This window comes from Scyliorhinus torazame, chromosome 7, assembly GCF_047496885.1.
Source record: "Scyliorhinus torazame isolate Kashiwa2021f chromosome 7, sScyTor2.1, whole genome shotgun sequence".
NCBI lineage: Eukaryota > Metazoa > Chordata > Chondrichthyes > Carcharhiniformes > Scyliorhinidae > Scyliorhinus > Scyliorhinus torazame.
Window position 1 is genome coordinate 315209145 of NC_092713.1, and position 25861 is coordinate 315235005.

The following is a 25861-nucleotide window of genomic DNA, read 5'->3' on the forward strand; positions in this document are numbered from 1 at the left end:
GATTTGTCTGCCAGGTTGATGCCCATGTGGCATTTGCGGCCTCCAATCCACCTGCCATGGATGAACGCCTCGTCCAAATGCATCGCGAGACGGCGGTTGGCCCCTTGCTACAGCGTGTCATGCGCCACCTAACGGACGGGTGGCTCAAGGGCCAATGCCCTCAGTTCTATAATGTCAGAGATGATCTGGCGGTAGTAGACGGGGTTCTTCTAAAACTGGACCACATTGTGATCCCGCATAGCATGCGCCAACTTGTCCTGAAACAACTACACGAGGGCCACCTTGGCGTGGAAAGGTGCCGCCAACGGGCCCGAGAGGCATTGTACTGGCCCGGCATTAATGAGGACATAGCCAACACAGTGCTCAACTGCCCCACTTGTCAGCGCTTCCAGCTGGCCCAACCACGTAAGACCCTGCAGCCCCATGAGTTGATCATGTCACCATGGACCAAGGTGGGCATCGACCTGTTCCACGCACTGGGTAGAGACTATGTCCTGATCGTGGACTACTTTTCGAATTACCCGGAGGTGATACGGTTGCACGACATCACCTCGTCTGCAGTCATTCATGCATGTAAAGAAACCTTTGCTCGACACGGCATCCCGCTCACGGTTATGTCGGACAATGGCCCCAGTTCGCCAGCCAGGAATGGTCCAACTTAGCCAAGTGGTACAATTTTGCCCATGTGACATCCAGTCCCCTGTACCCCCAATCCAACGGCAAAGCGGAGAAGGGAGTACATATAGTCAAATGGCTCCTATGCAAAGCTGTCGATGCTGGGTCCAATTTCTACCTTGCTTGCTGGCCTATCGCTCCGCCCCGCTGTCCACTGGCCTGTCGCCAGCCCAGTTACTCATGGGTTGTACCCTGACGACGATGCTGCCGTTCCTCCATGTCCCAGACCTCGACCACGTTCCGGTCCTTCGCCGGATGCAGATGTCTCGTGCACAGCACAAGGCGGCTCATGACTCCCGTGCAGCTGATCTCCCTGCTCTAGCTCCAGATGACAACATCCGCATCCATCTTCCGGATGGTGGCTGGTCTGCAACCGCTGTTGTCCTTCGGCAGGTGGCCCCCCGCTCGTCCCTGGTTCGTCTACCGGATGGCTCTATTCTGCGCCACAATCGACGCGCCCTTTGTCTCGTTCCACGCTCGCCACGTGATCCTCCACTGTTGCCTCGCCCTCTGACCCTGCCACGGACTATGCAGAGCTCCCTGTCACTCTGCATACCCCTGACCCTGACGCAGTCCAGCACGCTCCTGAACCGGCGGCTTGCAACCCACCCTTGAAGCGGTCAACCAGAATTCGTCGCCCACTTCAGAGACTTGATTTATGAACTTTGCGGACTTAAAGACTTTCTGCATTGTTTCATTGCTTTGTTTGATCGTTTCCCTGGTTTGTATATAGTGTTGATCTCGTTATTCTTGTTGCATACTGCTTCTCTGTACCAGGCACCTTCCCATGTAAATAGCTTAGTTGTCATGTACGTAGTCCTGTAAATATGTCTTTGCACCCCACACGTAGTTAGGAACATTCTCACCATACATTATTTATTGCCACACACATACATTCTTTTATAAAAGGGTGATGTCATAATATACACCAGTATATCATGGTGCAGACACATACTGATGGACACACAGCAAGACCAATCAACACACACAACACCGCAGCCAATCACCAGTTAGAGTACATTCACTATATACACAGAGGGCATCATTCGGGATGCAGCCTCCTAGAAAGACAGAGCTTACAGCACAGATCCTCACCATGTGCTGAGTGCATAGACTGGTTCGGACAGACATAGGTTTTTAGTTTAATCTAACATCGTGTTAACCCACAGTGAAAGTATGTTCAACAGTTTCTAACTTAATAAAATAGTGTTGCACTATTTTAAGTGTTGGTGGCCTGTATGTGTTCCACGGATCCAGAGCACCCAACACATCACTCCCCAGCCCCTTAGTCAGCTCCTCCAGCCGTACCGGTGCCCCAAGCCCCGCCACCTGCCCCTCCTCTACCCTCGTCGCTCCTTGAGTAGTCCCTCCTCGGGGACCTCTGCATACCTCCTATCTACCCTGAAAATCTCCCCCACCAACCTCTCCCTCTCTCTCCTCTCCTTCCCCTCCTTGTGGGCCCTAGTGGAGATTAACTCTCCCTAATCACCACCTTCAGTGCCTCCCAGACCACCCCTACCTGCACCTCCCCATTATCGTTCACCTCTAGGTATCTTTCAATGCACCCCCGGATCCCCCTGCTCACCTCCTCATCTGCCAGCAAACGCACCTCCATGCGCCACAGCAGGCGCTGGTCCCTCTCCTCCCCTAGCTCGAGCTCCACCCAGTGCGGGGCATGGTCTGAGATGGCTATGGCCAAATACTCCGTGTCCTCCACCCTCGGGATCAGTGCCCTGCTCAAAACGAAGAAGTCTATCCGGGAGTAGGCTTTATGGACGTGGGAAAAGAAAAGAGAATTCCCTGGTCCCCGGCCTGACAAACCCCCATGGGTCCACTCCTCCCATCTGGTCCATAAACCCCCTCAACACCTTGGCCGCCGCCGGCCTTTTACCCGTCCTGGATCTAGAGCGGTCCAATGCTGGATCCAGTACCGTGTTGAAGTCCCCCCCCATTATCAGGCTCCCTGCCTCCAGGTCCGGAATCCGGCCCAACATGTGCTGCATAAATCCGGCATCGTCCCAATTCGGGGCATACACATTCACCAAGACCACCCACACCCCCTGCAGCTTACCACTCACCATCACCTACCTACCTCCATTGTCTGCCGCGATGCTCAGCGCCTCAAACAACACCCGCTTCCCCACCAAAATCGCCACCCCTCGATTCTTTGCGTCCAACCCCGAGTGGAAAACCTGCCCTACCCACCCCTTTCTCAGCCTAACCTGGTCTGCCACCCTCAAATGCGTCTCCTGGAGCATGACCACATCTGCCTTCAGTCCCTTCAGGTGCGCGAACACATGGGCCCTCTTGACCGGCCCGTTCAGGCCTCTCACAGTCCAAGTTATCAGCCGGATCAGCCCCCCCCACCCCCCCCTCCCCCCCCCAGCCCCCTGCCGATTAGCCATCTCCCTTTCTAGGCCAGCCGCGTGCCCGCGCCTCCCGCACTCTCCGTTCCCCCCAGCGGCAGACCCCCGCCCCGACTCTCTCTTCAGGCTCCAGCTCCCCTTTGGCCAATGCAGCAGCAACCCAGTTCCCCCCCCTTCTCCCCCAGCTAGATCCCCCCCTAGCTGCGTTGCTCACCCCCATAGCACTCCCGTAAGTCAGCTGACTCCTGCTGACCCCGGCCGCTCCCGCCACTCCATCGACCCCCCCCTCAGTGTGAGAATCTCCCCCCTCCTCCTGTCCATCAGCGGGCGCTCCTCTCCAGCCCCACCCCTCCCCCTGACCCCACCCCCTTCCTTCCCTAGCGCGGAGAAAAACCCGCACTTTCCACCAAGCCGGCCCCGCCCCCTCCGGCGCAGCTCCCTTTCGCGGCCTGATCCCTGCTCCCTCATCTCGGGCCTCCCCTCTCCCCTCCCCCTCAATGGGGCCCCCTCCTCCAACCACCGACGCCCACACTCTCACCACACCCCCACTACGAACCATTTCACCCTACCCCACCCAGCACCCAAAAAGAAAACAGCACCAAACAGAACAGAACATCCCCCCAAAACACAACAATCACTTCAATCCCCTCTCAACATCCCCTCGTAACCAACCCTCAATCCGAGTCCAACTTTCCGGCCTGGATAAAGGCCCACGCCTCCTCCGGCGTCTCGAAGTAGTGGTGCCGGTCCTTGAAAGTGACCCACAGTCGCGCCGGCTGCAGCATCCCGAATTTCACCCCCTTCCGATGCAGAACCGCCTTTGCCCGATTGTACCCAGCCCTCTTCTTGGCCACCTCCGCGCTCCAGTCCTGGTATATCCGGACCTCTGCATTCTCCCCCCTGCTGCTCCGCTCCTTCTTTTCCCACCTTAGGACACACTCCCTGTCCATGAAGCGGTGGAACCGCACCAGTACCGCTCGCGGCGGCTCCAGCTCCAGGGACCCCGGGAAGGCCCCCTCGCCCATCAACGAGCCCTGCAGTGCTCCGTGGCCGACCGGCTGAATTCTCGACGGCGTGGTTCTAACATGGTCCCACCGTCCGTGATGCTCGCGTGGCAGCTGCGGACTCAGTCCAGGACCACCACAGTCGGAGGAGGACCGATCGGCTGGCAGGGGGGGGAGGGGCTTCATTCGTAGCTGGGGGCAATGTGTGAGGGCGGTCTGGGCCATGCAAGCGGCCGATGCTGGGCACTATTTTGCCGGCCCAGGTCCGTAGACTGAGTCTGCCATGGATCACGGTGTGCCACTGGAGGCCACCGCTGTGCGCATGTGCGGCGCCTAACCCGGAAGTGCGGGGGACCGTATTGGAGCTAGAGCTACGAGCTCCTCGACTGCTGCCTGTTAGCCCCCAGCAACACCGGGAATCTGTGGCCTTTTGACGCGAGTTTTTCTGGCATAAAATACCACAATTTTCCTGACAGCGTGGGGACTGTCATGATATTCAAACACACACATCATGATAGACAGACCGACAGACCAATTAGCACACATAACACGACAGCCAATCACAGACAAGAGCAGACACAGTATAAGACAAGAAACACGACACCTCCTGGGCAGTCCATCTGGAGACAGGACAAAGCCAGGACCTCATTAACAAGACATTCACACAGTCACAACGTGCTGAGTACCAAGACAGATGTGTAAATAACTAGTTGGAATAAAACTGCGTTGTACCAACCGCAACCGTGTTGGTTCGTCTGTACCTCAGAGCACCCAACACCACCTGGTACCAGTGAGTGAATCGATACTTACAGGCAAATCTGCCATCGTGAGCCATGGACACCCACAACAAACCGCAGCCGTTGCAAGTCGCTGGGAACCTGGGCACCAATTGGAAGCTCTTCAAGCAGCGATTCTAACTGTTTATGCGAGCCAACGAAAAACAGGGAGCCTCGGACGAAACAAAGATTGCCATGCTCCTCACTACCGCAGGTCAGCACGCCATCGATGTATACAACTCCTTGGTGTTCGCGGAAGGCGAGAACAAATCTAAATATGACACGGTCCTCCTCAAGCTCGACCAACACTTCAACGTTGAGGTCAATGAAAGCTTTGAGAGGTATGTCTTTCAGCAGCGCCTACAAGGTAAGGATGAGCTCTTTCGGACCTTCCTGACGCACATCCGCATACTCACGCAGTCCCGCGGTTACAACACCACCTCAGAGTCCATGATCTGGGACCAGATCGTTTTTGGCGTTGCTTCCAGTGGCCTACGCCAGCAGCCTCTAAAAATTAAAGGCCTGACCTTAGCATCTGCAGTTGAAGCCTGTGTCCTGCATGAAAATGCGACCAGCCGCTATGCCCAATTTCAGGCGATTGAATCGGCAAGCCAGGCCACCCACGAGGCCGAATGCATCCAGGCAATCGAGTTTCTCCCGGCCCGCGGCCCGGACGTGGGCGGCCGTTTCGCGCACTTTTTGAGGCCTCCCACGTTTGTGCGCGCCAAAACCTACGGCACCACTGAGGGACGTGCTGCGCAGGCGCGCCCGACGCAAGACTGAACTGCGCATGCGCAGTGGCGTAACGAACGCCATGATGTCATGACGTGCGGCAACTGTGGAGCTGCACATTTAAAAGGGCAATGTCCCGCAAAAACCCGACAATGCCTACGCTGTGGCAAGATGGGCCACTACGCTGCCTACTGTCGAGCGGCTCAACCTGTGGATCTTCCACATCTCCGACAACCTCGCAGACACGTGCGGACCATCCAGCCTCCACATCACGACATCCAAACCGCGACACAGATGCCCAAGACGCCTTCCGGGTTGCGGTCATTGATGTGAACCGGGTCAACACCATCAATCCGGCCGATGAATGGAGTGCCACCCTGACGGTCAACCGATCGCCGATCACTTTCCGCCTGGACACTGGCACCTCCGCCAACCTCATGGCATGGTCAGCATTCTATGCCATGAAGGTCAGACCACCAATCCAGCCATCCCGGTGCAAGATGGTCGACTATAATGGGAACATTATCCCGGCCATGGGATCCTGCCAGCTCCAGGTGACACACAAAACACACACGGCCACACTCTCGTTTGAGATAGTTGGCTCATCGAAGGACTCCCTGCTGGGCGCACAGGCATGTAAGGCTCGTCACCTTGTGCAACGAATTCTCACTCTCTCTCCAGACGGCACGTCTCACTTCCCGGATGCAGAGTTCAACGCACAGCTCCAATCCCTCCTCGCCCACAACCAGGAGGCATTCGTAGGCATGGGAACACTGCCATACACCTACCGAATTCACCTCAAACTGGACGCCATCCCGGTCGTTCACGCACCTCGCAGGGTTCCTGCACCACTTAAAGACCGCCTTAAGCTGCAGCTGCAGGATCTCCAGGACCAAGGGGTCCTATCCAGGGTCACGGAGCCCATGCCATGGGTCAGCTCCATGGTGTGTGTCAAGAAGCCCTCTGGCGAGCTCCGCATCTGTATAGACCCCAAAGACCTCAATAATAACATTATGCGGGAACATTATCCCATACCCAAACGGGAGGAGATCACCAGTGAAATGGCCCAAGCGAAGATATTCACGAAACTGGATGCTTCTAAAGGATTTTGGCAGATCCAACTGGACCCGTCCAGCCAAAAGCTATGTACCTTCAACACCCCTTTTGGCAGATTCTGCTACAACCGGATGCCATTTGGCATCATCTCGGCATCCGAAGTCTTCCACAGAATCATGGAGCAGATGATGGAAGGCATCAAAGGGATGCGCGTACATGTGGACGATGTCATCATCTGGTCCACCACACCACAGGAGCACATACATCGCCTCCAACGTGTTTTTGCCCGCATACGGGAAAACGGCCTGCGCCTCAACCGAGCCAAGTGCGCCTTTGGCCAGACCGAATTGAAGTTCCTGGGGGACCATATCTCCCGGTCTGGGGTCCGTCCGGATGCAGACAAGGTGAGCGCCACCACAGCCATGCCGTAGTCGGCCTACGCTTCCTTGGCATGGTCAACTTGTGTAAATAACTAGTTGGAATAAAACTGCGTTGTACCAACCGCAACCGTGTTGGTTCGTCTGTACCTCAGAGCACCCAACACCACAGGGACATAGTCCCAAAAGCAGAGAATCCAGCCCAAAGACTTTTCTTCATTTCACTTACTACTTTTGCCCATTTCCACCCCTCTATATTTGTCTGTCTTGTGTGTGTGTGTGTGTAGAGGGGGACAAGTTAATGTGGGAGTTAATAATTGGTTATAGTTTACCAGCTGTCTTTACTACATAGTTCACTATAGTTTTAGCTATAAATAAACAGTAATTGTGTTTAAATTTATGAACCTGGTGACTGTAATTATTGGGCTGCCAAGGACCAAAATTGGCTAATTCACTTGTGTTGTGACTCTGGGTCAGGTGGGGCTGGAATTGACTGTGCACTTGTCCAGAGTGTTGTAACAATATCCTCACTAACAGTGCACAGTGACAGCAGTGTGTACCATCTACAAAATGGGCCAAGCAATTCAACAAGGCTTCTTCAACAGCACCTGCCAAATCTTTGACCCCTGCTGGAAGAAGAAGGGCAGCAGATGCATGGGAGCATCACCAGCTGCAGGTTTCCTCCCAGGCCACGCACCGCGCTGACTTGGAACTTTATCGCCTTTCCTTCGGTCTTGACGGTCCACAATCCAGGAACTCCCTACCTCGCTGCTCCATGGGAGTTGTTGCCCTGTTTACTTGCTATAAATATGGCAGTTAATAAGGTCGCCTTTCTTAATCTCAATTATGAGTATGCTTTCAGAGTCGCCAGGTATCTCTCGACACTGCCACAAGGTTCAACCCGAATACCGATCAAAGAGCCAACACACCAGTTAGTTAGTTCAAAGTCAATACTACTTTATTCACACACAGTCTGATTTACTCATGCACAATAACACTACAGGCTAAACTATATCTATCACTAACACCTACACCTAACTTCGGGTGCCCACTTAGGTCAGAGGAACAATGGCCGTTGTTCGGATCTGAGGCTGTTGGGTTCGAAGAGGTAACAGGAGAACAGCTAAGGTCGTCCGTCTGGTAGCGAGCGTTGAACTTGAACTTGCTTGCTTCTGGTGGTGCAGGTGGAAGGGTCTCTCCGCTTGAGAGCCAAACCCAAGAGAGTGAACCTTTGGTGGGGGTTCCTTCTTAAACTCGGAGGGGCTTCGCGTGCTTTTAGGCGGGCCTTAAACTTGGTCCCAATTAATTGGGCAACTTCTTGATCATTGTCATCGATCTAAGCCAACAAAGGGGTGGGTGCCCTGATGACTGGGCGTGTCCTAGGTGGCGGTTGGCCTTGCTTTGTTTGTGTCTTCTTGCTGGGGTAGTGGCTACAGACGGTCTGGGACAGGATCGGCTACCTGAGCACTCGTTCTTTGTTTCCCAGAGATGGGCCATTAATATGTAAATCGACCCAGAGTTTCGATTCCGTCTGCAGACTGCCTTCCAAATATACATTCAGGCTCTGTGCCTGCTTGTTGCTTTGTATTGTCCATTTTTCCCTATAGGCTCTGCGAGTGTCCATTTTGTATACTGAAAGTGGCCATCCCAGATGGCGACAGAGTACACACACCACATGAAGACAGCTCAAATCCATCCTCTCAAGAGCAACAAATGATGTGCAACAAATGCTGGCCTAACCAGCAATGCCCAGGAAAGAGGAAAAAGTCGTTTAGCCTTTGCAACTTCTCTGTTCTTCTGTTTGTAACACAGTGTGTATCTACTGATGGAACCTTCAGGTTTTACCCTTTGAGTTTCTGTAATGTATGTCCTGAGCTGTGTGCCATTGCGTGATCAAAAAATAATTTCTGCCAAAACATTTAGGCTCCAATAGATCTCAGATAAATTAAATTTGAATTGCCTGCCATGAGAAATCAGTCTTCATTAAAAGAAAACCTCACCAAATCTTCAATAAAAGTGTAGCAAATAACTGTAATGGTTTCTGCGTTTTTTTTGCACAATACACAGTCGTACCTTCCATCCCTCGATATTAAATGTAATTTGTCATTTTTCTGTCTGGTCACTTAGCACTTTTATTATAAAGGATACCTGGTGTCATCTCAACCGCTATCAAGCAGTGTCTGTCTACTGCTGCTTTACAGAACCTTAACTCTCCAACTGTGCTCAACAGTGCCAGCCACACTAATAGCTCCCTGCGTTATAACTACTGTCACAAGATTAAAGTTACTGCCCATATCAATCAATACCTCTGTTCTTTCAGTTCATTCTCACGGAGGTAAATAGATCAATGAATGCTACAGTGCACAAAGAAACTCATGTGAAGTATAATGTGTCTGTGCCGAGCTTTTGCATTTTGATATATGACAGAGTGAGACACAAGCATCTTTTCTCACTGGGTGACGCCATGGCACTGAGGGTGACACCTGCAATTCCGCCAATCCCGACAACGCTGGGAGCGCATTCATAAGGGGAGGTGCAGTATGGGTTTGGGGGACGAGGACGCCATCAGCTGTATTTGGAGGCCAGGCATTAGCGCACAAAATGCCTTGTGTTCCTTCACTCCACCATTGGCAGCCATGGCTCCAGCTGCCTGCACACCCTCCGCAATCCCCCCCCCCCCCTTCTGCAAGCTGTGGAATTACCTCACTAATGGGGTCCACTTTGCTCCTGCTTATTTACATCCTACCCCTTTGAGGTAGTCTTTGATCGACCAGCCTATGTGGTTTAGTGGCACATTTTGTCTGATCACTCGCTTGTGATTCCCCTTGGGACATTTTAAAAGTTAAAGGTGCTGTAAAAATGCAAGATTTTGTGTTGCCTCAAGGTTACAAAGGAAGCATTTCAGTGATGAGATCTTATTTCCCACAGCATGAAGATTATTATGATCAATTATGGCAGACCACGTGCTTTTGGGGGAAATAAAACTATTTTATGTAGGGGTCATGGTCCCTTTAAGAACTAGATTTCTCTAGATGTTTATGTTCCAGGAACTGATCACGTGATTAAACTTCCTGGGAAATAAACACGAGAAAAGAAAAGGGTAAACAGGAGGCTTGTTGCAGGGAACATCTTTTCAAGCTGTTTAGGTCAGAGAAAGAGTGGTGTGGGGAACATCTCGGTTAGTAGGACTCACCTGAAATTTGTCCTGTTGGCTAAAAGTATCAAAAACCTTGGGAGCAGTTGAAAGTGAGGTGGATGTCTGGGATAGTCAAGTTGAGAAGATAGAGAGTTAAAGAACATTAGAATCATGTTCTGACCTGAGGTGGCTACGTTTAAGACGCTGGGGATGCCTGCGTTGAACTGGGTGTATACAACCGTGGGCAACTTGAAGGAAATTTGAAGAGAAAACTTTGTTAGAAGTAAGCAAAGTAATTAAAAGTCTAACGATGACCATGAAACAATGGTTGTCAAAGTCCATCTGGTTCATGAATGTTCTTTAGGGAAGGATATCTGCCCACTCAAGGTTAGTTAGGGATGGGCATTAAATGCTGGTTATCTGGGTGTAGCTACTGGAATTTTCCTCACCTCTGTCATTTTGTTTTGTCCTGAAATATCGGGGTCGGGGCAGAGAAATTATTTCCTCTGGTGGGGGAATCAGGAACAAGAGGGCATGAAATCAGAGTGAGCCATTTAGCGGTAGAATCAGGAAGCAAGCCTAACATATGAAGGCCAGTGGAGATCTGGAAGTGTCTCCGACGAAAACCTCTGGGTGCCGGGAGACAATTGAATCTTTCAAGTCTGCAATATTTGGTAGGTAACAGAATCAAAGGATAAAGGGAACCAAGAGTAAATAAAATTGAGGTATAGAGCAGCTGTGATCTATTTGAATGGTGGAGCAGCCTCAAGAGATTGAATGGCCGATTCCCGCTCCTATAATGTGAACATACGAACAAATGTATCAGGACCAGGAGGAGGCCATTCGACGCCTCAATCCTGTACCACCATCCAATAAGATCAACTCCACATTCCGCCTACCCCCAATAACCTTTAGGTCCCATGTTAGTCAAGGATCTATCCACCTCTGTCTTAAAAATGAGCCCGCCTCCACCGCTCTCTGGGGAATGGAGTCCCAAAGTTGCACGAATCTCTGAGAGACACAATTCTCCTCATTTCCATCTTAAATGAGAGACTCCTTGGGCGGGATTCTCCGTCCCACCAGTCCCCTTTTCCTGTGCGGTGCTCCCCCGGCAGCACTGGGGTTCTCCGTTCCCGCAGCAGTAAGTTATGGCAACTCTCCATCCAAGCCAGTTCGGGCAACATTGCTACAAAAATGGCAAGACTTACAGGCATTTTAAAATAAGAAAGATTTCATGCAAAAGCCTGCAACAAAATGGCTGGAAGCAGCCAGATAGGGAAATACACATCACAAAATCATCCCAGAGAAGGACAAAGGGGACAATGGGCCAGGGCCAACTGAAAAATTATGCCAGGAATGTGGGTGGCTCAGAGTGAGCTGAGGAAGACAATGACTATGGAAATGAGTTTCTGCCCAAACCAGACAGAAACCTATTCCACTAATGGCAAATCACTTCAAAATGTCCCAGTGTCCCCTAGTAGCCATTTGCAAGCAATCAGACAAGCTCTGGTGACGTCATCAGCTATTGTGAAGAAACTGATCAGGTTAACTTTTTCCTGAGAGTGATTAGCGCGTCTTTTGTCTGTGAAATCGATCAGTGGGAGGAGCCAGCCGGCTCCATTGAAACATGCGCGCTTATAGATACAGGACACAGACAAGTGAAAAAGCGATCTTGGGTTGGTTACTGAGAATTTCCGATTGAGAAGTTTTGCACAGAAATTTGGGCTGGAGGAGATTTGAAAACCAAGAAGGAGAAACTCTAAAAACCTACGAAGCGACCACCACAAGGCAGAACTACGAGCTCAACAGGAGAAGCAAGTCTCCACGAACCAGGTGCAGAGACAGACGTAACAAACTAGGCCCCAAGAAGCCAGAGGGGAGCCTGAAGATTTTGTGTGTTTTTAAACAGACCCATTCAGCTAGGAAGTGGTGAGTAGATTTTGTCAGCTTACAGAAACCCCCAATTAGGCTAGGCTTATTGAGGAGGGGTGGTAAGGGACGGTATATATATAAAACGTCCTGTAAAACATTGCTAAAATTGTTTAAAGTAAGGATTTTTCGTTGTGCCGTTAGTCCTTGTTCTCATAGACATAATTGCAAGTGTGTGTAGATTTCAATTTGGGTTGTGGATTTCATAAACTAGACTTCCTTTTTCTTGAATAAATTACTTAATTTTAATTCACCTTGGTTGTGGTCTCGCCTGTTCCCTTATCGCTCGCCCTGGCCAAGTCGCGCTCAAGTGCCAAGACATTGTTCTGCAGTCAAGAATCTTTGAAGGGGTCTGGGTGCCTCGAAACGCTCACCCAGGAGGTTAAGAAAAAAGAGGAATTCCTCCCTCTCTCTCTTGTGAAGCAGCCCTAGCGAGGCACTTACAGGGTGGTAGTTTTCGCCACCGACAAGAGAGAGAGCCACACAGGTGTAGGTGGCGGTCAGGGTAGCTGGTGTGGCATAAGGCCAGGGTCACCGGTCAGGTATGAATGGTGAGCCTCGCTCACTCTCTCTTGCGAAGCGGTCGCAGGGTGACGCTTCCGGGCCTTTGATTTCAAAGCCTGCAGGGAGAGACACCCACAGTTCTGTGACACCCAATTCCAGCCTGTTGTGGGGTAGAAAGAACACCCTTCTACACAGCCAGCCAATGGAATTTCCCATCGTCGCCGCCCCACGCCATCAGGAAACCCGCGGTCGTGGGTGCGCTGCTGGCGAAGCGGAGGATCCCGCTGACGGAGAATCCGGCAGCTTATTTTTGAACTATATCCCCAGAATCTAGTCTTCCACAGTCTCTTCAGCGTCCATAGAAGCATAGAATTCATACGGCACAGAAGGAGGCCATTCAGCCCATTGAGTCAGCAAAGACCTTCTGAAAGAATACCCTGCCCAGGCGCCGCCCCGCCCCATCCCCATAACCTGCACATCCCTGGACACTAAGGGACAACTTTACTATGGCCAATCCACCTAACCTGCGCATGTTTGGACTGTGGGAGGAAACCGGAGCACCCGGACGAAACTCACACAGTCCCGGGGAGAACGTGCAGACTCTGCACAGACAGTGACCCAGCGGGGAATCGAACCTGGGACCTGGCGCTGTGAGGCAGCAGTGCTAGCCACCATGTCACCTTGCTGCCCTCAGACCCTCAGGACTGTCACGTGACAATAGTCTGGCCTCTCATTATTGATTCCCAGCCCACTTAAAGACTTGAGCACATGATGGGGTCTGCCACTGCGGGACGCTGCTGATTGAGTCAAAGACGCAGCTCTCTGAATGAGGGGCCTGCTGGATAAGTGTTACAGAGTTCCTGGCAGGCAGTGCCTCGATGCTGCAACATGCGAGATCTCTGGTGATGCGGTCACAGATCTCTGCGATCATTCCCGTCTCTGTGGTTCTTGTCAGCCTTGTCCCCGCCCTTCCGCCCTCATGATGCCAAGAGGGCGTTGCTGGAGATTTTTAAATGCCAGTTTTAAAACCTGACATTCGATGCACCCAGTGAAACTCCCGGCCTCTGCACTGTAATGTCACAAGCTGTCAGTCTAATTGGTTAAGTTGCTAGCCAGGTTCAGTCAGGTCCCAGATGGCTGGGGCTCTCTTGCCGCACTGCAATAGGCTCACACCACCCACCAAATCATTTTAAAACATAACCCTGTTCTGAACAAGTCTGACTAATGTTAGATGCATTGCCATTGCGAAATCTGGGCCAGCAATTCAACAAAAAGAGAAAGATTGCAGTAATTGAGTATCCTTTCAATGTATGCATTTCTTCTCTGCTCCCACATAGGGAGCTGGGACATTAGTGCATCAGCTCATCGTCCATGAATTGTAAATGGACCCATCACGTGTACAAATGATGCACATTCTGCTGAACAGGAAACGAGCCAAGTTCAGAACCAGAGTGTGAAGGAGGAAATCGCTTCACATTTAGACAGTGACTTTCATGACCCCAGCATGTCCCCAAGTATTTTACAGCCAATTAACTACTTAGAAGTGGAGTAAACATGGCAGCTAATAATAATAATTATTGTCACTAATTTGTGCACAGCAAGCTCCCACAACCAAAACATGTGGCAATGAGCAGATAATCTGGCTTTTTTTGTTAAATTGGATGAGGACTAAATATCTTTGTTTTGTGTAAGAGAAACTTTGGTATCCGCCACATATTGCAGACAGTTCAATGTCTCCTCAATGAGACAATGGGCCACATTCTCAGCATCACGACGCCGGATTCGCAAATCGCGATCGAGCGGAGAATCGCGGGAAATCCAAAATTCGAGGTTTGCACCTTGCGCCGATTGAGAGCTAGGGTCTGGTCCCTCGCTGGTGGCGATTTCAATGTTTGCGTTCCACGCCAGTGGATCTATATAAAACTGTCATTTGCATGGATTTCAATCTCAAAAATGTGTTTTCCAAGTGAGCGAAGTGAGCTCCTTGCGGTATAGAGTGGATAGAAAAGGATTACATCCAAATGGAGGACAAGGTGAGGGCCACCAGGGAAGCACCAACTCCAAGAAACATCACAGAATTGAAATCCTTCCTGGGATGGGTCAGTTATTATGGGAAGTTAATCCCAAATTTGTCTTCCTTGTTGTCTCCACTGTACATACTCCTGCGAAAGTACCAAAAATGGTCTTGTGAGGCGCCACAAGTGGGGGCCTTTGAGGAAGTAAAACGACAGCTGCTGTCATACAACTTATTGGCCCATTTCGACCCTGAAACTAAGTACTATCTCTTTAACTGTGTACAAGACAATGGGCCAAGTGCTAGAAAATGGGATTAGAACAGTTAAGCGGGTGTTCTTGACCGGCGCACATGCGATGGGTCACAGGGCCTTTTCTGTGCTGCGTGACTCTATGATTCGAAAAGGAACACATCCTGATGTGCGATGCTTCCCCTTGTGGGGTTGGGGCAGGAAGGGGGAACAGAAAGGCCCATCACCTACGCCTTTCCTCAGCTGATCTGAGGTATTCTCAAATCGAGAGGGAGAGCTGTCGTGTTTTGGTGCAAAAGAATTCACCAGTACGTCGATGACAATCAGTTTATAATATTGAACGACCACAGGCCCTTCTTGGGACATTTTAAGGAGGATAAGGCAATTCCCCCTTCTTGCCTCCACCTGGATGCAGCGTGGAGTTGTTTATGATTAACTCTTCGAGCACCACCTGCCTCATGGGTGTGAGTGCATGTGGACTTTTCTGGACCATGTATGGGTGCCATGTTTTTTGATCCTGGGCTGATGCACACTTCAGATGGTTGGAGGTAAACCGCATGAGCTTTACAACATCCCACGCTGTAGTCGACAAACTACGACACACCAGGAGACCAGGGGCTAAATTATCCCCCAACGGCGCAATATCCGCCGACTGGCGCCACAAACGGCGGCAATCAGACGGGCATCGCGCCGGCCCAAAGGTGCGGAATGCTCCGCATCTTTGGGGGCCGAGCCCCAACATTGAGGGGCTCGGCCGGTGCCGGAGGGATTTCCACCCCGCTAGCTGGCGGAAATGGCGTTTGGTGCCCCGCCAGCTGGCGTGGAAATGCGGCGCATGCGTGGGAGCGTCAGCGGCCGCCGACAGTTTCCCGCGCATGCGCAGTGGGGAGAGTCACTTCCTCCTCCGCCATGGTGGAGACCGTGGCGGAGGCAGAAGGGAAAGAGTGCCCCCACGGCACAGGCCCGCCCGCGGATCGGTTGGCCCCGATCGCGGGCCAGGCCACCGTGGGGGCACCCCCCGGGGCCAGATCGCCCCGCACCCCCCCCCAGGACCCCGGAGCCCGCCCACGCCGCCTGGTCCCGCCGGTAAATACCAGCTTTGATTTACGCCGGCGGGACAGGCAATTTCTGGGCAGGACTTCGGCCCATCCGGGCCGGAGAATTTAGCGGGGGGTCCCGCCAACCGGTGCGGCCCGATTCCCGCCCCCGCCCAATCTCCGGTACCGGAGACTTTGGCGGGGGCGGGGGCGGGATTCACGGCGGCCAACGGCCATTCTCCGACCCGGCGGGGGGTCGGAGAATGACGCCCCCTGTTTCAGACAATGGCATGGCCTTTACCAGCGGTGAGTTCCAAAGCTTCAAACAACCCAACGACATCAGACATATTAGACCAGCACCCATTGTGGGCTGGCAGAATGGTCATTGGAGATCTTTAAAATCTGCATGAAAAAGCAACCGGCAGCATCCATAGAGGCCACAGTTTTTATTAGATTAGAGGACACTCGCCGTACTACAACAGAAATCGCCCCGGCAGAACTGGTAATGGACAACAGCTTTGTGCGAGGTGAAGCGGTCCATTCCCAAACCTATTCAGAAAGGGGGAGTCCCAGCAAGAGAACAGGAAAAGGAATGAGTGTGCGAGATCTGACATAAGAGGTGACCCAGTCTATGTGAGGAACTTTGGAGATGGTTGTAGCCGGGTCCCTGGAGAAAACAGGACCACTGTCCTCCAAAGTGAGCGTCCAGGATAAGGTCTTGAGGAAACACCTGGCCCATCTCAGAAGTAGGGAGTCCACCCCGATCCAAGCCTCCCCGCCAGCCACAGAGATAATCGCCAACCCGAAGATAATCCTGCGTCCGTCTCCCCTGATAACGAGAACTCAGGCTCCAAGATGGAATCAGAGGAAGCAGATAGAGAGGAGGATTCTACTTCGCTAACACTTCGGTGCACCATCCGGAAGAGAAGGTCTCCAATCGATCCACAGTCCCTGATCCAGCTCCACCCAATGAAATGAAATGAAATGAAAATCGCTTATTGTCACACGTAGGCTTCAATGAAGCTACTGTGAAAAGCCCCTAGTCGCCACATCCGGTGCCTGTTCGGGGAGGCTGGTACGGGAATTGAACCGTGCTGCTGGCCTGCCTTGGTCTGCTTTAAAAGCCAGCGATTGAGCCCAGTGAGCTAAACCAACAAGAAGTCTGGTTCAGCCAAGAGGTATCTGTAGAAAAAAGGAATGTAACATAAAGGATTTTCTCACAGAATGATTTGCACAAAGGAGCCAACTCAGCTCAAATTACCTGTAGCAGGTCAATGGAACAAACCTATCTCATATTGATGTCTTCTAATACCCATTAGGAGAATGAACCTTCATTTACATCGTACCTTCATGACCTCAGGATGTCCCAAAGCACTTTACAACCAATGAATCAATGTAGCCACTGATTTAATGTAGAGAAATATCTCACATTATCACTGCACATGGGAGAACTCCCACAACATATGTCGCTTGTAAATTCCCATTCAGTGGGTTTGCCGTCTCCGCAAAAAGAAATCAAATGCCCTGAAGTAGAAACAAAAAATAATTCAGATCCTAGCAACTGGAGGTTGCTGCTCCGAGAGTGCAGTGTTTCCCGCTTCATGATATAACTTGGCGTTAGTTTGTTGGAGATATTTCTGACACAGTGCTTTTATATCCTCCTGGATTCAGACTACAGACTTGTCATCATTACTGAAAAGAGTCAATCATCATTCACGAAAGAGAAAATGCTGGAAAATCTCCGCAGGTCTGGCAGCATCTGAAGGGAGAGGAAAGAGCGAACGTTTCGAGTCCGATGACTCTTTGTCAATCATCATTCAAATTGTCTTCTTATTCTTGCTGCTCAGAATTAGCAGGAATGAATCATTAATAATTGGATCTGAAATAATTAACACACGTACACCTACACACATCCTGCACACATACGCACACACCCTGCATACACACACACACCCTGCACAGACACACATCTGCACACATACGCACACCCTGCATACACACATACACTCCCTGCATACGCACACACCCTGCATGCACACACACTCCCTGCATATGCACAGACCCTGCATAGACACACACACCCTGCACAGACACACATCTGCACACATACGCACACACCCTGCATACACACACACTCCCTGCACACACACACCCTGCACACACACATCCTGCACACACATATACACACACTCTGCACACACCCTCATACACACCCTGCACACACACAGATCCTACATACAGACATGCACTCACACACACCATGAACACACACACCCTGCATACACATACACCTTGCATACACACACCCACACCCTGCATATACACACACCTTGAACACACACACACACACCCTGCACAGACACACATCTGCACACATATGCACACACCCTGCATACACACACACTCCCTGCACACACACACCCATCCTGCACACACATATACACACACTCTGCACACACCCTCATACACACCCTGCACACACACAGATCCTACATACAGACATGCACTCACACACACCATGAACACACACACCCTGCATACACATACACCTTGCATACACACACCCACACCCTGCATATACACACACCTTGAACACACACACACACACACACACACCCTGCATGCACACATATCCTGAACACACACACACACACACACACATACCCTGCATACACGCACAGATCCTGCATACACAGGCACACACACACATTGACACACAGAGTCAGACAGACACATACTAACACTAACACACATACTGACGCACATGCTAAGAGACTAACACACAAACAAATACATATGCACACACAAACTGGCACACACACTGGTACACACACTGGTACACACACTAATACTAACATGCACGCACACATTCTAACACACATGCTGAGAGACTGACACACACCGACATACACAGACACAAACACACAGACACAAACTCCAGGGTCCCTGGTTTGATTCCCGGCTTGGGTCACTGTCTGTGCGGAGTCTGTACGTCCTCCCCGTGTGTGCGTGGGTTTCCTCCGGGTGCTCCGGTTTCCTCCCACAGTCCAAAGATGTGCCGGTTAGGTGGATTGGCCAAGATAAATTGCCCCTTCGTGTCCAAAAAGTTTAGGTGGGGTTACTGGGTTACAGGGATAGGGTGGAGGTGTGGGGCTTAAGTGGGGTGCTCTTTTGAAGGGCTAGTGCCACTCGATGAGCCGAATGGCCTCCTTCTGCACTGTAAATTCTATGTTCTATTCATAGTCCAATGACAATACCACTATGCCACCTCCTCCCCTTTTTGACAGCCTCAACTTCAGTAGAATTTTCAAAAGTCCAGCGAAATGACAGAATCACAGTATAATATAGCGCAGAAGTTGACCCTGTGACTCATCGAGTCTGCACCGACACATAGGGGCTTTTCACACTAACTTCATTGCAGTGTTAATGTAAGCCTTCTTGTGACAATAAATATTATTATTATTAAAAACACACCTGACATGCCTACCTAATCCCACTTGCCAACATTTGGCCCATAGCCTTGAATATTATGACGGCTAAGTGCTCTTCCAGGTACGTTTTAAATGATGTGAGGCAACCCGCCTCTCCCCCCCTCCCAGGCAGTGTGTTCCAGACCATCATCACCCTCTGGGCAAAAAAGGTTTTCCTCAAGTCCCCCCTGAACCTCCAGTCCCTCACCTTGAACTTTTGTCCCCTCGGATCTGACCCTTGAACTATCAACCCTGTCCATGCTCCTCATAATCTTGCACACCTCGGTCAGGTGACCCCCTCAGTCCTCTCTGCTCCAGAGAAAAGAGCCCAAGCTTATCCAACCTCTCATCATAACATCATTTATCATAACTTAAATGTCCCATCAGAGGCTACATCCTGGAGAATCACCTGTTGTAAGAGAGAATGTTCTGGGCCCGGAAAGTGGTAGTCTTGCTAACTCCCGACAGATCTGACAGATTTCTGCCTTCCTCGGGGTTTCCAGCAGATTTGGCTGACGAGACAAGCATCAATATTTTTGTGTTTTGATTTCCCTTTCGACATGCTCCACATCACCGAAGTCACATTTTCGTCGCTGGTTGCCTCAAGTAAATTCAATACCGGTCAATTGGCTCATTTACCTCTTGTTTCCTGTTTCGATCTGAAGATGATTGTTTCATTTATTGTATTTTTTTCGACATGAAATAGGACGCTGGTGACTTAGAACAGGTCGCTGAATCGCAACCAGTTTTCTCAGGCACAGAGATTTCAAAGATATCCTCTAATTATTCACCGCCACAGTGGAGAAGTAATGCCTGTTTCCTCAGATCCGCTGTGATGGTAAAACCTGCCATGGCCTTTTTGAAATGAAGCAGCCACTTTTACTAATGTGGGAAAACATGTGACAGCTCCAGAACGACTGAAAAAGGTGGAAGATTGGTCATTTTCACTAACAAAAGTTATTCAACTTGAATGTAAAGCATTCCTACTAGTTTGACCCAAGTTTAAATGCCACAAAATTGCCTGAGTGTTGCTCAAAGCTTAAAATGCTGGGTGTTGCACCTGCCTCGACCGTATTTGCTCTGAAACCCACACTATTTCTCTCCCTGCATTGCCTCAGACTGATCTGCCATAGATGTACCTTCATGGAGCTGTTTTGAGTCCACATTAGCTAAACCGCATCTCAGCTCAGTAAAATTAGCTCTTCCCTAAGTGACAATTTTTATCGCTGGTCTCCCTTTGCCCTCTTCCATAAGTACCCTCAGTCTAACTGAACGAATATTTCCACTCCCAACCAACACCTCTTTCACTTGCCCAGCATGATTCTTTAAAACTAAGTCCACGTCCGGCCCCTCTCCTGTTGGGCTTCCTACAGACACGCTGAATGAAGCTGTCTGCTGAAAGTGCTTTAAGAGTTCTGCTCCTTTGGTGACTGACACAAGGATTCTATCCAAGAGCAGTTGAAATCCCCCACTATTACCACCCCATTGCATTTGCATTTTCAGAGATTTGCCTCCATATTTGCTCTTCTATCCCTCTCTGACTGTTTAGGGATCTAACCCCTGGGAGTGAGATTACCATTTCTGTGTCCTTCAGTTCAATCTTTATTACTTCATTTGATGATCCTTCCACCGTATCTTCCACCCTGCGTGGCTGTAATTGTTCCTTTAATCAATATTGCAAGCCCCTCTCCATTGTTACCCCCTTCTTTATCTTGTGAGAAAACTCTGTAACCAGGAATGTTCAGCTGCCATTTCTGCCTTTCTTTCAGCTACATTTCGGCAATTGCGATAATATCATGGGTGGGATTCTTCGGTTGCCCCCCAGCCGCGGGTTTCTCTGCAGCGCGCCATTCGCTGATGGTGGGATTCTCTCTTCCCACCACTTGGTGTGTCAGAGGTAGGAACCCTCACAACATTTAAGAAGCATTTAATCAGGGTGGCACTACCAGCGTGCCGGGCTGGCAGTGGCAAGGTGCCAGAGGGTGTGCCAGGGTGCTACCTGCCCGGTCCCAGACCACCCGAAGGTCTCTAATGGCCTGGGAGACCCCAGTAAGCCTAACATCCATCAAAGGTTCGAAGCTATTCTGAAATAAGTTACAGCAGGGCACTTGGAAAGGTTTACAATAATCAAGCAGAGTCAACATGGTTGTGTGAAAGATAAATCATGCTTAACAAACTTATTTGAGGAGCAGCACGGTGGCACAGTGGTTAGCACTGCTGCCTCACGGTGCCGAGTTCCCGGGTTCGATCCCGGCTCTGGGTCACTGTCCGTGTGGAGTTTGCACGTTCTCCCCGTGTTTGCATGGGTTTCACCCCCACAACCCAAAGATGTGCAGGCTTGGTGGATTGGCCACGCCAAAATTCCCCCTGAATTGGAAAAAAATTAATTGGGTACACTAAATTTTTATTTAATAAAAAAGAAACTTATTTGAGGAGGTAACATGTTCTGTGGATAAAGGAGAAATTGTGGTTGTCCTGTACTTAGATTCCAGAAGGCATTTGATAACGTACCATATCAAATGTTGTTTTGGAAAATCAAAGTTTGTGGTATAGGAGGTGACTTATTGGCATAGATAAATGATTGGCTGAATATCAGCGAGCAGAGAGGCATAAATGAATCTGTGGAGGTTGGTTTGACACAGAGATCAGTGCTGGGCCCTCAACTGCTTACAATTTATATGAATGACTTGGATCAAGCTGTTGAAAGGATGGTGGCCAAATTTGTTGATGACACAAGGAGATGCAGGAAACTAAGTTGTGAAAAGGACATAAGGAGGCTACAAAGGGGCACCGATAGGTTACGCAAAGATCTGGCAAATGGAGTATAACTAAGGCAAAATGCGACATTGTCCATTTTAGCAGGAAGAATTTTTTAAAACCTTATGATCTAAATGGTGAGAGATTGCAGAGCTCGGAGGTGTTGGGGGATCTGGATGTTCTGGTGCAGGAAGTATGTAGGTCCAGCAAGTAATTGGAAAAACTGATAAAATGTTGTCATTTATTCAGAGGGAAATTGAATGCAAACGTAAGGAGGTTATGCTTCAGTTGCACAGGACACTAGTGAGACCACATTGGGAGTACTGTGCACAGTATTGGTCATCTTATTTAAGGAAGGATGCAAATGCGTTGGAAGCAGTTCAGAGAGGGTTTACTGGACTAATATCTGCTGTGAACAGGTTGTCTGGTGAGAGAAGACTGGACAAGTTAGACTTGTATCCACTGGAGATTAGAAGAGTAAGAGGCGACTTGATTGAAGCATATAAAATCCTGCGTGGTATTGACAGAGTGGATGTTGAAAGGATGTTTCTTTCTGTAGGGGAATCTGGAACTAGAGGTCAATGTTTGAAAATAAGGGGCTGTCCACTTAAAATGGAGATGAGGTGAAATGCTTTTCTCTCTGTGGGTCATGACTCTCTGGAACTCTTTCTGGAAACGTGGGGGAAGCAGAGTCTTTCAATAATTTTTAAGGCAGAGGTTGATAGATTCTTGTCACGCAAGGGAGGGTGATAGGTTATTGGGAATGGATAGGATGCAGATTTAATGCTAATATCAGATCAGCCATAATCTTACTAAATGGCAGAGCTTGAGAGGCTGAATTGGCTACAGCTTCTCCTTGTTAGTATGTTCATGTGCAAGTTCGAATAGAATAGAATTCCCAGTGACTGAAGGGTTTAAGTTGATTGGCAAGAGAACTTAACAAAACTAAAGTTACACAGCAAATTGCTCTGATCTGGAATGCACTGCCGGATAGACAGTGGGTACAGTCTCTCGAGAAATGTTCAAAGGGAATTGGGTAACGAGTTGAAGGAAATACTTTTTCGCTCATTTACCATCCAAGTTATTGCTACTCGAAGCACGACAGGCGGCAAATCTGAAAGAAAAATACCGCCGATGCAGGAAATCAGAAACAAAAACTGGGAAAGCTCAACAGGTTTGGCAGCATCTGTGGAGAGAAACAGAGTTTACGTTTCGAGTCCGTATGACTGTTCTTCATAAGGACTCAAAACACTGGATGGAATTTACCGCACAAGAGGTGGCCTGTCATTGGCCGGCGGAGGAATCGTCTGGTCACCTCGTTGTCAACGAGGTTTCCCGTTGGACACACTCCTCACCACTGCGAATGCCCGCTTCTCTTGCCAATCAGCTTAACTCTGATCCTTCGGGCACTGGGAAGACCCGGTGGCATGAACGTTTGGAAAGTTTCGGCCGTTGGGCGGAATTTTCCTGTATTTGGCAAAGTGCGATTGTGGAGGGGGAAAGCGCCGTTGGAACGGCTTCCTCTGCGATCTGGTTGGGGACATTGAGTAAGAAATGGCAAAGGGTGGTCCCCACGACATCATGCTATCAGGGCAGGTTCTGACCAACAACTTTGTTTCTTAAATATTGGGGTGCCATATATAAAGGACGTCCCAGTGCGCAAAGGTTCATGTGAAAGACCTCCCTCCCCACTCCGCCCGCACGTACTCCTCCTTTTTTTGTAGAGTTTCTATTGAATCTGCTTCCACCACTCTCTGATGCAGAAACTTCCAGATCACAATAACTCATTGGCTAAAGAAAATTATTCTTAATGTTGCCTCTGACTCTATAAAAATCACCTTAAATCCATGTTCTTTGGTTAATGATTCCAACTATTTGTTGTTTGTCCGATGGGCATCACACAGCATCCTGCAGAGGGAACCATGTTTGAAATCAGAAGACAGAACTTACATTTGTATCTCACCTTTCAGACCCTCAGGTCATCCATGCATAGGAACCGGCAATTTGGGAGCAGGAGTGGGCCACTCGGCCCCTCGAGCCTGTTCCGCCATTTGATAAGATCATGGCTGATCTGATTGTGAGATCAAGCATGGGGGATTAACCTGCCCCCGTTCACTGTGATGCAGACAGCACACAAATGTTACGCTGCCTGACGATTGTAATGATTGTGGTGTGCTGCCCGGCTCCGAGCTTCACTGCTGAGTGCCTACATGCCTCAGCGGGCGGCCTCGAATCCTGCGATGCTAACATCACTTTCATTTCATTTTTTTCATTTCACTGAAACGTAGCTTTGCACTATACCTAAGCCAGACTGCACCTCTGAATGGGAAGGTGCATTCTGACTGCAGTGGAGGCTGAAACTAGTTAAAGAGGAGTGACACAACAGGAAGCTTGGAAGTGAAATAAAAAGGCACAAACAATGAGAGCGTGTGCAACGGGTTTCTTGGATGCCATGCAGGAGGCTTTGGTGCAGGACATGTACTGAATCGACAGCTAACAGCAAGGGCAGACACAGAGGCGGAGACAGTCCTGGCCACTTTGCTATTAAACTCGCATTCCTCGCACCACAATTACTTGTGGTAATATGCATCACTGTAAATACACAAGGGGTTAATGTAAATAGACTACGACTAAGTAAACACTAGAGGGAGCACCAGAGATGTCATGACATGCAGACATACAGCTAATGAACACATAGAATAGGACACGACCAATGGGTAGTCAAGACACCCAGAGGTGACACTACCACAAGGGGGCATTACACAACCCATATATAAGGAAAGGGCACACATGCTGTGTCTCATTCCACAGGCGACACTTCGAGAGTAGGACAGGAAGCATCACACCCACCACGTGGCTTAGAGCAGACTGGTTAGTTAGACTGAGTTACTATAGCAAGATTAGCAGGAGAGTCGAACTCATAGAGAACTGTGCTAATGGTTCAATAAATCACATTGAACTTACTTCAAATTCTGGAGTATCTTTTGGTCAAAGCTGCATCGAGTTGCAGCCTGTGTTATCCCAGGGTACGTAACACAATATTACTGAATATGGAACTGACATTTTTAGCCAACAAATTTAATCTTTTAAAATTTACTCCATTGTGGGTTGTGGGGATGACTGGTAAGGATGGCTTTCCGATTTGACCTTCAACTGAACAACTTGCCAGCAGCCATTTTAAAATCATATCGCTGTGGGTCTGGCATCACATGTAGGCCAGATCAGGTAAGGATGACCAATTTCCTTCCCTAAAAACATTGGAAAATCAGATGGGTTCATACAACAATTGATGATAGTTTCACGGTCACCGTTATTGTTTCCAAACTTTCTGAATTGAGTTCAAATTCCACCAGATGCCAGGGTGGGATTTGAACCCATGTCTTTAGCCTGGCTCTCTAGATTGCTAAGCTGATGATATTACCACTACGGCATCATCTCCACTGAGGGTGCACACACTAATACAAATAACACACTGATAGGACAACTAATACTAAATAAACTATCGTATATACATTGTTCAGTAAACAGAAATTGGGGTCCTTTTGGAATGGAGGGAGAAAATGTGCTCCTGGAAGACCCCAGGCCCAAGAGCCCACCTTGTTCCCCTACTCCTCCTGCCTTTGTCTCCCTCTTCTCTGCTGCCTCTTCACCAGTGCTGTTCATTCCATTGTTCAGCTGCTCTACACCGAGCTCATGAATCCCTCTGCACCCCAAGCATGTGTGACCGGCACTTATACGATAGGAGTTCAATTTATTGTTCCTGTATTGATTTACATAA

At 49.7% G+C, this 25861-nt stretch overlaps 1 long non-coding RNA gene across 3 annotated transcripts in view; it reads left to right on the forward strand.

Annotated features, from left to right (window-relative positions):
• The first annotated feature begins 11800 nt into the window (after positions 1 to 11800).
• Positions 11801 to 25861, forward strand: part of LOC140427505 (uncharacterized) — an 86046-nt gene continuing 71985 nt past the window's right edge. For all 3 annotated transcript variants that reach the window (XR_011948528.1, XR_011948527.1, XR_011948529.1), the window contains exon 1: positions 11801 to 12051. This is a non-coding gene — a long non-coding RNA (uncharacterized lncRNA). The remainder of the gene's footprint in view (positions 12052 to 25861) is intronic.